Here is a 12,853-nt window from a genome sequence, read left to right on the forward strand (position 1 = left end):
ACCTTAGGAATACATATGCAAATCATATACAAAATGATACATCCTTATATACGTAGGGTACAGCAGGAAGGCAGACAAAATTGACAGCCATCATTAAGATAAGTTCAGTAGCTCTGTATTCCATAACACAACAATAAAAAAAAGTTCTTTAGGCAGCAAGGATGACAGTTTTGTTGTACAAGTTTTCACACTTCTATCTGATTAGTCTGTTCATCAAGTTACCATACAATCAGCATAAAAAGTAGGCTATTACTAGCTGTATGTATTAAATTGAAGTATATGTACCCACTGATTGTGGGGACTTCAGGATTTACCCATTTTGGTGTGAATGGCAAAGATAGCGATTGGTAAAAGGTGAAATACCACCATCTGACATTTATTTAACATATCAAGAATTTATTTAAGGGTGAGGGTTATGCTGGGATACATTTCTGAATCACATGACTTAAACACCGGTACACAATTGGTACAGAGATATTAAATGTATCCACTCTCAAGCACTAGCAGTCTTTCTAAAGTGGGCTCTTTTTAATGACAGGTTCTTAAGAATCCTTTGCTGTACGAATGGGTAGAAGTTCACAGTCCTCAGAAATACAAGACAAGATGATGAAGATGCACAGAATTAAACAGTACATACACAAAGAATAATATTTTTAAAACCACAAACATATTCTCGGGAAAATGACAATATTTAAATGTCATCCTTTTACTTTTTCTCCTCTTCAAGACCACTGTCACTTATGGTCATCAGTTAGAATATCCTAGGTTTTGGTTAGATCCTTTTTAATCCCTTTCCTACCTCACCAAACACATTTGCTCAGCTGTGAGACCAACAGAAATAAACTACAGAGTTAGTAGACTTTTACGCACAACATTATGGCCACAACTGGTAAAAGTATTTTCTTCTCAATGTTTGACCATCCTCTTCATACCTCTCAGCTCTTAGCATATGAGTTCTGGACAACAATAATGGACAACAATAATGGTGAGACAAAGGTCCAAAACCAGGGATGGATTTTAAATATTGTTCTTATTAACTTAGAAAGCTGTTTAATAACATGTTTTGCATTATCATACATTTTGTGAAAAATGCAGGACCTGAAACTTAAGTGTCTGTCATTATTTAGTGAACTCAGTCCTCAAAGACTTTTCAAAAATCCCTACATTTTAAGAGGAACAGACCAAACATATGAAGCAAACATCTGGGCATTGTGTGAAATTCTCAACAGTTGAGAGGCATAATCCTTTCCCACTTTTTACATATAACCTTCCAACCAATACTTGAAGACTTTGCAACATTTGTAAAATGATATACCACTTCATCGCACTCTTAGACAGTTAGGGGCATCTCATAATAACTCACTGGGTAAGGCCATCAGCTTTACTTTTTATAAAGAGGGCCACACTAATCTTCCCCAGGTTTAGCTACAACTTGTTGCTTCAAGACAGTGTCCCTGAACTGTCCACTGTGTCCTCTTCTTATGGACTGTAAAGCCAAGGTGATACGGAAATCACTTTACAGTACTGCACAATTACCTTGATCACCTCTGAAACAGCCCACTGTATTGCTTCACTCATTTGAATTTCTCTACCTTTAGCAAAATTTCTAACCCTAAACATTTGAGGACCAAACATATTACTTCATCTTACCTCACACTCACCCTACCTGCACCCTAACCCTAACTCACTTAACCCACCCATAAACCTCAACAACGTCACTACCGCACACTTACCCTACCTGCACCCTAACCCTAACTCACTTAACCCACCCTAAAACATTCAGCCCGTCACTATCGCACACTCACTCCACCCGCATTCTAACCCTGACACACTTAACACTACCCTACACTGCTCTACGTCACTTCCACACACTTACCTCACCGGAACCCTTAGTCCGACACCACCGCACACTCACCTTTCCCACACCCTACCCTAAAATCCCTCACTATCGTACACTTATCTGTCCGCTCCCCAATCCTAAATCTTTCACTTTCGCACACTTACCGTATCGCGCTCACACGCTGCCGTTGTCGGTCTCTCAGCTGTCGGGATATCGCGTTTTCGGTAACCTACCTGTTCGGTCATTCCGTTTCGGTCTTCCGGGTGTCGGTGACGTGGCGCTTCGGTCTATGAAAGTAGACCCATATATATATATATATATATATATATATATATATATATATATATATATATGTATACAAGTGTGTTTACAAAACAGTAAAAATAAATAAAACAATAGATGAACGCTTTTGCCTATTCAGCCTTCATCAGATCATATTTCTAATTGCTACTTCCCATTTAAAAAGAAAACTAAGCCAATCATTTTTTTCATTTCCTACACCCTGGTTGATTACCAACCAATGATTATCATTAAAACATTGTATCCATAGGTAGAAAAAGAGACTAATCAACCAGAGTATCAGAAAATACTCCATTCTTAGCACCCAGATCCAATCAAATGGCAGAAAAATAAATATATCATTGGTTGTCAAACAACGCAACTAACCAATGTACTATTGTTTCACTGAAGTACAATACTGACAAACCACTACTTAAAGGGTTTAATCAATAAAAAATTTTTTTTTAATTTTTTAAAAACAATATGTTCCACATACTGTAAGCAACATAAATCCGAGTTAGCTATCATGAGAAGGTGATGCATCCGAATAATTCTTGCATTTTGACTCTTTACAGTGTTTGTGTCGCTTGTGTGTGGCAACATGGATTGATTACTAAGGGGCTGGGGTTGTAACCATCAATAGGAAGTTTTGGCCAAGATGATCATTCACTGGCCATGTGACTATGGCAGTATGCAGACGACTTAGGTAATCGGCATTTGTATCTGTCCTTTTAGGTTTAACTGTACATTTTGTTTTATAGTCTATGATTTTAAATTTTATCTCTGTTGTCACGCTATGAGTATATGCCTGGTTCTGTGGGAAATGAAAAAATGATTGGCTTAGTTTTCTTTTTAAATGAGAAGTAGCAATTAGAAATATGATCTGATGAAGGCTGAATAGCCGAAAGTGCTCATCTATTGTTTTATTTATTTCTACTGTTTTGTATACATGTTTGCTCAATAAATAGTTAGCTCTATTGGATTGTCTGCTTCGGATGTGACAAGCCTAAAGATTTTATTATCGTTGTGGTGGTGCTTTGAAGTATTTTTCTTTTGCTTATGTTATATCATAGCTTTAGATTTTTAGCTGTAAAATATGACCATTCATAATCTCTTGGCAACAATGCTAATCCTAACTTTAGGTAGTGCAACTGACTCCTGTTGGCAAAGCTTTTTAATTCTTTGTCAAAACAATCATATTTTATCAAAATATAATCATAATTTACTTCTACAATGTGTTGTTCACTCTTTTAGGTGTTTTTCTGACTTCTGGAGCAATTTGCAGCCAGAAATTAGATTCTAAGAGAGTTGATCTCATTTTAAGTCTGCCCTAATTCCAAAAGACTTACACTCATTATTATTGTCGATGTAAATGACTTAATTTGGTGTAATGCCTATCTATAAACAGGCTTACATCGGGGCCAGATTAAAAAAAAATATGCTCTCAGCCTGCTCTCAGTGGAAGTGCTCATTTATACTGACAGAAAGTATTTTGGAATTGGGCCCCCAGCTAGTTAATGACCTTATATAACAGTTTAAATAATACAATTTGCAAATATTTTGTAAATATATTTTTTGTGTACTAAAAGTTTTTCTGACTGTTCTGCAGTTTGTAACAATATTTCAGTAGCATTCAAGCACTGCTGTTTAGATTTTACAGTAAGCCATACAACAATTTTTTTTCATACTGATATATTAGTTTCATTAAATATTTTTTTTACAGAGAAAGAAAAAAGGAAGTCTTTAGTGGCACATTTTGATTTTGTTGGACTGTGCATGGATTAGGTTTACTTGTTTTAGCATTCAATGCAATACATCAGCAGTTGTCAAACTCTCGGTTTAGAAGCATTTGCTTTATTAACTTAACTTAAGAACTACTAACTTTGTTAACCTAACACAATTACCTTAGGAAAGCAACCACAAGCATACCTAAAATAACACTGTATGACAGAGGAGATACTTCTGCTTTTGCTTGTCATCTGGCATGTTTAAGAAACATAGAGATGTTTTTTTTAATGTTTCATTAATATTACATCTCATTTTTGTATGGCATTTTGTAATAAACTGATGATAATACTAATATACTCTCAGCAGATGCATGTATATAAAGATTATACAATTAATACTATGCAACAGAAAGATTTAGTCTCCTATTAAAGAATATATCATTCCTGGGGGGGGGTAAAACATCACATTTTCCACCAGCTTTGGAAGCTGTACAGAAAAACAGGTCAGAGCATCTTCAAAAATAAAAATATGAACAACATCTACTAACATTGCTAACTAGCAAAATGTATGTATCAAACAATTATATAGCATGGGTAAAATATGTATTACCTACAAAACATGATTTCAGTACTGTGTTTTCATGAACAATTTGCAAAAGTTACTAGTTTTATGCATGTTTCACATTTCATATCAGCATTCTTTTACTCTGTTTTCTGCCATATCCGATAAAAGGGGTGGATCTATGGCCAGAATTACATCTTCGCATATGAAGGCGGCTGTTTTGGGATGTGTCAAGTAGCTTTGCATGATGTCTGTGACACTTTAAACAAACATTTATCAAACTTTCACGTGGCTGTTTTCTTTTTTTTCCTAATATTTTATGAGCCTGTCATTAAGTGCTGGGTGCAAATGACCTATCAAAATGAACATATCTTAACCAGCCTCTGCATTTTACTTATGATTTCTGTACTGTTTACTACATGATTTTTCAGTATTGCCATGGCAACAAGTCTGAACATTTTGTGAGGGTCAGAATCATTAATGTTCACACTTTAAACTGGACTAATCCAGTTCTTCTTAAAACACACACAATGCACTTATCATAAGATCATAATGAAGGGTGGAGGGAGTGAAATCTCCCATGTGAAAGAAAAGCTTTTTTAGTGATTTTTTTTCACTGATATGAAACTAAATTGGTTGGATTCATTTTAAGGTAGCTTTTTTCAAGCTATTTAACAACCATCGTAGAACAGAGAAAACCAGGCCATTCATCACAGCATATGCCAATAAATCTGCCAACTTTGTGACTGCTAATAGCATATTACTTACAAGACAATTGAAAACTCATCAGACCTTTTCTTGTTAAGTTTCATCCAAGCCTTTGAGTTGGAAAAATTAGTTATTTGGTGCAGTAATACGTTGACCAAACCACATGAAGGTAAATCAGGAGATATCTGGAAAAAGGGGGTATTGCCAAGGATAGCCAACATTGTTTTAAGATGACATCACCATTTATTGTCTTACTAAGTAATAAAAATATATATTTTCATATTTTTTCAACTTGTCACAGCTCTAGACGACATTGCAGCAGTGTCATTCCTTGAGTCAATAACTCCATAAGTTAGTTTAGACTAATCCTCTTATCTGTAACTCTGTCACAAAGAAACTGGTTAAATCACTTAAATTGTTACAAACACAGTGGGTGCTGTTTCTGAGTCATATATATATATATATATATATATATATACATATATATATATATATATATATATATAGCATACTCCTGAAGAGTAGACAGATGCAGTTTCTTCAGATGCTGTACACTGATTTAAAGGGAATGGGGGCATATCTTCACTGCAGGGTACAGGGTCATGAGTTATAATTTTTATATAAATTCTCTGTGTTTTAGAAGGACACCCCATGGTTGACTATACAAGTAAGTGGGCTGTTTGATTTATTAGTTTCTGTATGTTAACTGTCAGGGTCTACCTCCTTCTTCTTCTTTCGGCTTTTCCCGGTTAGGGGTCGCCACAGTGGATCACCTGTCCGCTCATGATTGGCAGTAGAGTTTTACGGTGTCGAGTTGTCAGCACCAGCGCCCAACCTTCCACAGAAGGCGCACACATGCATGCACTCACCTGTTTTAAGAAAACTTACTGTGCCTTTCACCTTTGTTATTGTATTGTTTCCTACTATATTTATAACTATATATTTTCTTTTGAGTATTGACTCTTCTTCTTCTTCTTTCGGCTTTTTCCCAGTTAGGGGTCGCCACAGTGGATCACCTTGTCCGCACATTGAATGGCAGTGGAGTTTTACGGTGTCGAGTTGCCAGCCTGGCGCCCAACCTTCCACAGAAGGCACACTCACATGCACGCACTCACACCTAGGGCCAATTTAGAGTGTCCAATCCACCTGCAGCATGTCTTTGGGATGTGGGAGGAAACCGGAGCACCCGGAGGAAACCCACGCGACCACAGGGAGGACATGCAGACTCCGCACAGAAGGCACCCCAGCCGAGGATCGAACCGGAGAACCTCTTGCTGTGAGGCAGCAATGCTAACCACTGCACCACCGTGGCCGCCCTCTTTTGAGTATTGACTCTACTACAATTAATTTCTTTAGCTGGCATGGATTTCTGACTCAGTTCTACTGTGACTTTATATATCATGTTAGAGCACATTTTTCCTCTCAATTCACCAACCGTTAACTCCTAAGAACTGAAGTTTGCTGATTCTACCTTGCATTTGTAAAATATCCAGTTTGCTTCAGATGAATGCTTGCTGCCATTCTAACAAAGATTTATGTATTTTCCGCATTCTTTACAGCTTGAGCAAATGATTTTACTTAAAGGGTCACTTTCTCAATTTGCCAATGCCAAAAGTGTAATGGCCTAAATTTTTTGGGTCTATATTACCATGTCGACAGGGCTGTTCATTCAAACACCCATATGTTGACACATGTACACTGAAATACCTAAATGTTGAATGGCCACAAAAGTGATTTTTTTTGCTGGGTCATTGTCGGAAATTTGCCGTTTACTCCACTGTAGTGTGATGTCAGAGTTGGTAGATTTAAGTAGGGGGTGCGTGGGTGACACAGCCCCCCCCACATTGGGAGGGGGAGCAAAGCCCCCCCCCACCACTTCACTGTGTCTGTTGGTTTGGCTTGTTTTATGTTGGCCCATAGATTTTCTTCACTGGGAAAAAAAATCACTTTTGTGGCCGTTCGACATTTAGGTATTTTGGTGTACATGTATCGACATAAGGGCGTTCGATGAACAGCCCTGTTGAAATGGTAATATAGACCCAATTTTCTGTGACTTGACACTACTGCATTTACTGTGAAGGACATCATGAGGGGGTCATACATATCCAGGTAAAAGATTATGAAGTCCATACTCTTCACTCGCTTCTCTTATATTACAAGCATGGTCAGTAGTTTTCTCTCAAGTGTGAATTCCCAGATTATCTGATATCATCATATCATTTTTAGCATGGAGAAAACACTGGTCTTAATTTTTACTGATGCAAATCTGCCTTAATTAATACCTGGTACATTAGCATCCCCTATAAATACTGTCTACAACAGCTACTTTCTGCTGGGGGTAAAGGAATGCTTCTATATAAATCCCAGGTGCAAGCTTAATTACCTTCTTGCATTTCAAAAATAACACACGATCTCCACACATGTATTCTCACCACTTTCTGTCACTTTGGTCTTTTTTACTTGTGCAAGCTGTATCACAACAATTTGCTTTTTTTTACTATCATTGTCCTTTTTACATTTCCTATATTAGTATAATTAGAGTTTTTACTGTGTGATTCCTTAGAACCTCTTGTAAGAGAGGATAACAGGATATATGCAAATGACCCTCAAGGGCATCAGGTGTTTCAGCTGTATGGCTGTTCCGAATGGCCATGACTTTTTTCATTTTAAGTCTGTTAATGGACAAATTCAGGCCTATACAACCAAACCCCACTAGCTCTGGATGTGCATGTTTTAGTCTTTTTATAACTTCGTCAGCACAGCATAAGTGGGCTGTTTGGCTAACCTTTAGAAACACTGGGTTGTACTAGTGGGGTTTGGCTTTATTGGCCTGAATTTGTCCATTAACAGACTTGAAAAAAGTCATGGGCATTTGCATATATCTCATTATCCTGTTTTACAAGAGGTTTTAAGGAATCACACAGTGAAAACTGTATCTTGGCTAATATTTACTTGTAATTCTTTAATAACTGGTTTGGCTATGTGTCCTGTTCACTCTTTTGCATTCGTATAATTTTATATCAGCCTCAGTTTACTTGTCCTTCAAGAAAAAAATGTCAAGAAGAGTGACTTGTGCAGTTGCCTGGATACACTCCTCCTCCTCCTAGAGAGACTTGATGATATAAACTTTTGTCACTAGTCACCAAGGTCTAATCAGTGGCTAGGAGAGGACAACATAGTGGCTCTCTTGCTAGCCACATGCTTTGTAAGTAACCAACAGGTAGGTCAAGTTACTTAAGAAGGCACATGCAAGAATGTATGCCTGACCAGCTAGCTGAGCATTACATGAATAAAGCCCCAGCGTAGTTAAGAAACAAGATGCTATATCAAATTACAAAAAAATAACACTGAAATATTTCTGGATACAGTTCATCTAATATGTATCCCTGAAGGAGATTGTATGAGAAAAAGACTACATGGCCCAGGAGACATGGCACACGGTCATCAATAACTCAGGACCAGAAACAATGCAGCTTGGGAGCCATTACCACCAGATCAAAGGCAACAAAACTTAATGACCACTTACTTACAGCTGTTTTACCTCTTTTGACTACTACCATGTTTTTCTCTATTTGACTATTTGCTATGTAACCAGCACAATTAACTACTAAACTTCTTGTGTGCCCCGCCACCTGCACAGACTGATGCTCCCAGGGTTGGGGGGGGGGGGATTTCCCTTATTATTATCATCTCCTGTTCAGTAGTGGGGGGAAGTTGGCATAATGGTTAATGTGCGCACCTTGCAAAAGCTATATTGTTTGATTCTCTATTAGGAAGGGAAATTGGCTAGGCTATAGCTTCAAGGGTAGCTAGCCTAGTACAAACGCACGAACTGTTTGAGCTACACCAAGTAAAGCTGCAAATAAAACATTTAAACACATTATTATAAAGCTTATTTTTGCAGGGCTGATCCCTTTCCAGATATTCACAGTGGGATATCTTTATATAAATATGAGATCTTGCAGGATAAATTAAACCTACAGCTAAAAAAAAAAAATCTCTCTTTTTACTTTATTAGTAACTAACGGGTTTGTTTTTTTACAGCTGTAGTTGTTTGGTTTATTTTATATTAACTTAAAGTGTCTGAGACATATACTACAATTTTAATGTGGTATTTATGGGAAGTTAAAACATATTTTGGTAATGTTTTAGAATATCTACCCCAATAAATAATGTTTATAAACTACAGTAGTATTGTTGTATAGGTTCTTATTTAGAACTAGCAGCGTTTGTGCCAATACTGCTGGTAATGCTATTTCTGGAATTAAAAAAAAATGTTCAACTTCTGGTCATACTACAGTAAGTGTAAATCTGTCAGTAGGGGTAAGGTGCCCCCTTAATTACCCCCACCAAGTATGTTCTTAAAAACAGAAAAGGGGGTCAGAGGGGGCTTTAACCCTCATTTTAAACACAAAATAAAAAGGCCATTTCTCTCTTTCTCTTTGTCACACACAGACACATACGCCCACGCACACACACGCACAAAAACACGCACACACGCACATGTACACACACAGCAAACAATTTAACTAGACATATTTCACATGAACAGGCCTAGGAAGTCTACCTGATATTTCTATCTGCTAATAAAAGAGCAAGTAGTTAAAGTTAGTTTTTCAAATCTAGTCATTTTCTGCTTCTTGACCGTCACCAAAACAACTTGGTACTTTTTTTTTAAGGGCTATAGTAGTATAGCCAGTGAGATGCCGCAAGTAATGTATGCATACCTCTTTAAGTTACACTACAGAGACAGAGTGGGCAGTTAAATTAAAATACTGTCCACATTTTTGAGTTAAAATGTCAGATCATAAGTATTTTTTTCATGAGTTATGCAGGGCAGAGGTGTCCAAATAAGGACTACTCTGGTTTGAAATCATATAGACAGGTAGCGACCCTCCTAGCTTCCCTCCGGTATATATGCAGAGTAACCTATCAGCAGAAGCTGGTGTCTCTCAAAGCAGATGCTTATGCCTTAGTAAGACTAGAACCCTATGACCTGAAACAGTTTTCAATTAATCATCAGTGTCATAAAATAAACCAATGTAGAGTTCCCACATACACAAAAAGTAATGCTGAGAAGTTTATTACGAGACCATTCCCCAAGTTCATCAAGATGTGTTTGTTTGCAATTACATAACTTGTGCATTTGCCTAGATACTCCTAAAGAGATGGCAGTAAGTGAATGAAATGTGTTACTGCAGCAGTCCTACAACAGAATTATAAGTCTTAAAACAATATGAAGGTTCTGTCAAACATACAGTGCATAAAGACAGACTACTGGCACTGTTTCGGCACATAAAACACCTCAATAACATCAAAGACACTACCAAATCTCTCCACAGGATAGAATAAAAACAAATCAAATAAGCTAATTAAAAGGGCAGATGAATGAAAAGTGAAAAATCATCACAGCAGATACTGATGATGTCAACTCTCTATGCTCTACATGCATACAGACACTATCACACTCAGCTTAATACACTGTTAACAAAATGAAATGATGGTACACATTTTGCTTCTTACAAAAATAGCACTGCATGTCTGACATTTTATCTGTTAATGGGGCAAACCCACTATGTACAAGTGGATGTTTTCATGACTAGCTTGGGAGCACTGTCTACCCAAGTGACATGCTCATTCATACAAGAAGAACATGGAAACATAAAGAATTAAACACAGGACTGTAGCATGAAGGTCATTAACAGCTCACAGCTTTAGTCCTCTGCGTTTCTGCATACAGCATCAGTTGTGAATGTAGTCCAGCCCTGGGCACCAAATCAAGCCTTCCTTCACTACCAGTTAGCATAACGGTATTGAGAATCTATTCCAAAACAAGTGCTTCCGACATTAGAAATGGAAGGTAATCTGATATGTCATATAATCACTTTAATTTTAAAAGGAATACAAAATTCATGCATGCGTAAATGGGCATATATTCCTAAGTTCATACTACAATAAATTCTGAAATGGTCTTTCAATATTACATATGTCACTTTGCAATATCCTGAATCCAGAGAACTTCCAGGAAAGAACAGAAGAAGCAGACATGCCTATTAAAATCATTTTTTTTCACAGGGGCTAACCTCTTCTAAGGCAAGGGAGAAGGTACGTGGTTCCATACTTAAATATTTTTGCTGGTATCATTTATGTATGTGGAGTCATTCTTTCTTGTTCCATTTTTACCTCTCTCTGTCTTGTGTGGGTGCCTCTCAAAATGTTTCTGTTACGCAGTATTCAAAGCTACTTAAGCAATTTCATTATACTATTTAAGTTGGCTTTTTTCCCGTATTGTTCCACCAACCGAAAAGACAAACTTTTTACTAGGTTTGGAAAACAACAGCTGGGTGCAGGAAATGACTAATGTGTATATAATGTCAATGCCGCCAGGATTGTTTAGTAAATAGCTAATTTGTGACACACACCATTTCTATACCCATAAATTTCAGATGCATGGAACCAGAAATATTTCACTTCTCTAAACATGACAATTCAGTTGAAAAGGCAAATTGTTTGTGACTTGTATTTCCTAAGAACTGTTTCTGTTTGAGGTACCCTTGCAAGAAAACAAACTATTACAGTCAAATGATGTTTAGAATCTGGACTTTGAAAAAAATATCAATATTTGTTTGCATCAACATATATTTGCATGCATTCTTGTTCCACAGGATTCAAAGTTTAGATTTAACCTTCATTGCTTAACTCTTTCAGAAAATTGTTAAGGGAATTCTTGTGTTTTGATGAGCCATGGTTCATACATTCATCATTGTCATCAGTGTCTAAATCACGTTTCCTGCTTAGTGTCAAGCTAGTAAGCAGGATGATCAATGCTGATAAGCCCTGGAGCAGTCTTCATCCCATGAAATCCTTGGACATTCCTATGCAAGATGAAACACACAATGCCACATACTCAGAGAAACATTACATTTCAGACATTTCTGCTGAATCACAGCTACTAAACAAACCATTGCAGTTTGTTCTAGAAAGGATGACAGTAACACTTATACAACTGCCTTTTGCAAAATACCAAAGCTTAGATGATTTTGTCATCACAGGTACTGCAAAAGTCATTAATGACTCCTGGATCAGTAGTTATTGGCCGTATCTGTAAGGATCAGACTCATAATATTACCACATATTAGTTGAATGTTTAGAAGTTTTCCCAGAGACAATTGGAAGTAAAAATTATTATAGAGAAGTAATTCCAGCTATATGTTACGAAAACCGAAGGCAACAATTTCAGTACACTTTTCAGATACATTGCTCACTGTATCTATGAAGAACTCCTAATATTCCTGTTTGCAGAAAAATAATTTGTAATGGAGTTTGTGACTAATATAAGGAAAATGGGTACTACTATAGTTTTGTGTATAACAAAAACATGTACATTATACCACTGCACCTGAGAGGGGCTCCCTACTGAAATGTCGGCACTCAAAATGCCGAGTGCCAAAAAGCCCCCCAAAAAAGGCAGAAGACCCGAAGAAGAGCAAATCTTGAAAATCGCTCTAATCCTTAAAACTTCTTTTTGCAAGGGAGACGAGCATTGCAAGCACACCTATGCCCCCCAATTTGAACTTATATTTATCACGCTGAGACTGCCATACTCTCAGAGAAAAGGGAATATTGAGAGAAATGGCCTACATAAGTTCAATCTTTTGGCCACTCATCCTCTGTGTTTTGGGGCTCACTCTAGTGGGTCCCAATATTTCAAACTGTTAACCTTGAAAAGTGCTTCTT

At 37.1% G+C, this 12,853-nt stretch overlaps 1 protein-coding gene across 1 annotated transcript in view; it reads right to left on the reverse strand.

Moving 5' to 3' along the window:
* The window catches only part of SBF2 (SET binding factor 2), a 3,151,758-nt gene that overhangs the window by 492,977 nt on the left and 2,645,928 nt on the right, over positions 1 to 12,853 (reverse strand). The window lies entirely within an intron of this gene.

The sequence above is a fragment of the Protopterus annectens genome, chromosome 17.part0, assembly GCF_019279795.1.
Source record: "Protopterus annectens isolate FY-2018-M chromosome 17.part0, PAN1.0, whole genome shotgun sequence".
In the NCBI taxonomy this organism is placed as follows: domain Eukaryota; kingdom Metazoa; phylum Chordata; order Ceratodontiformes; family Protopteridae; genus Protopterus; species Protopterus annectens.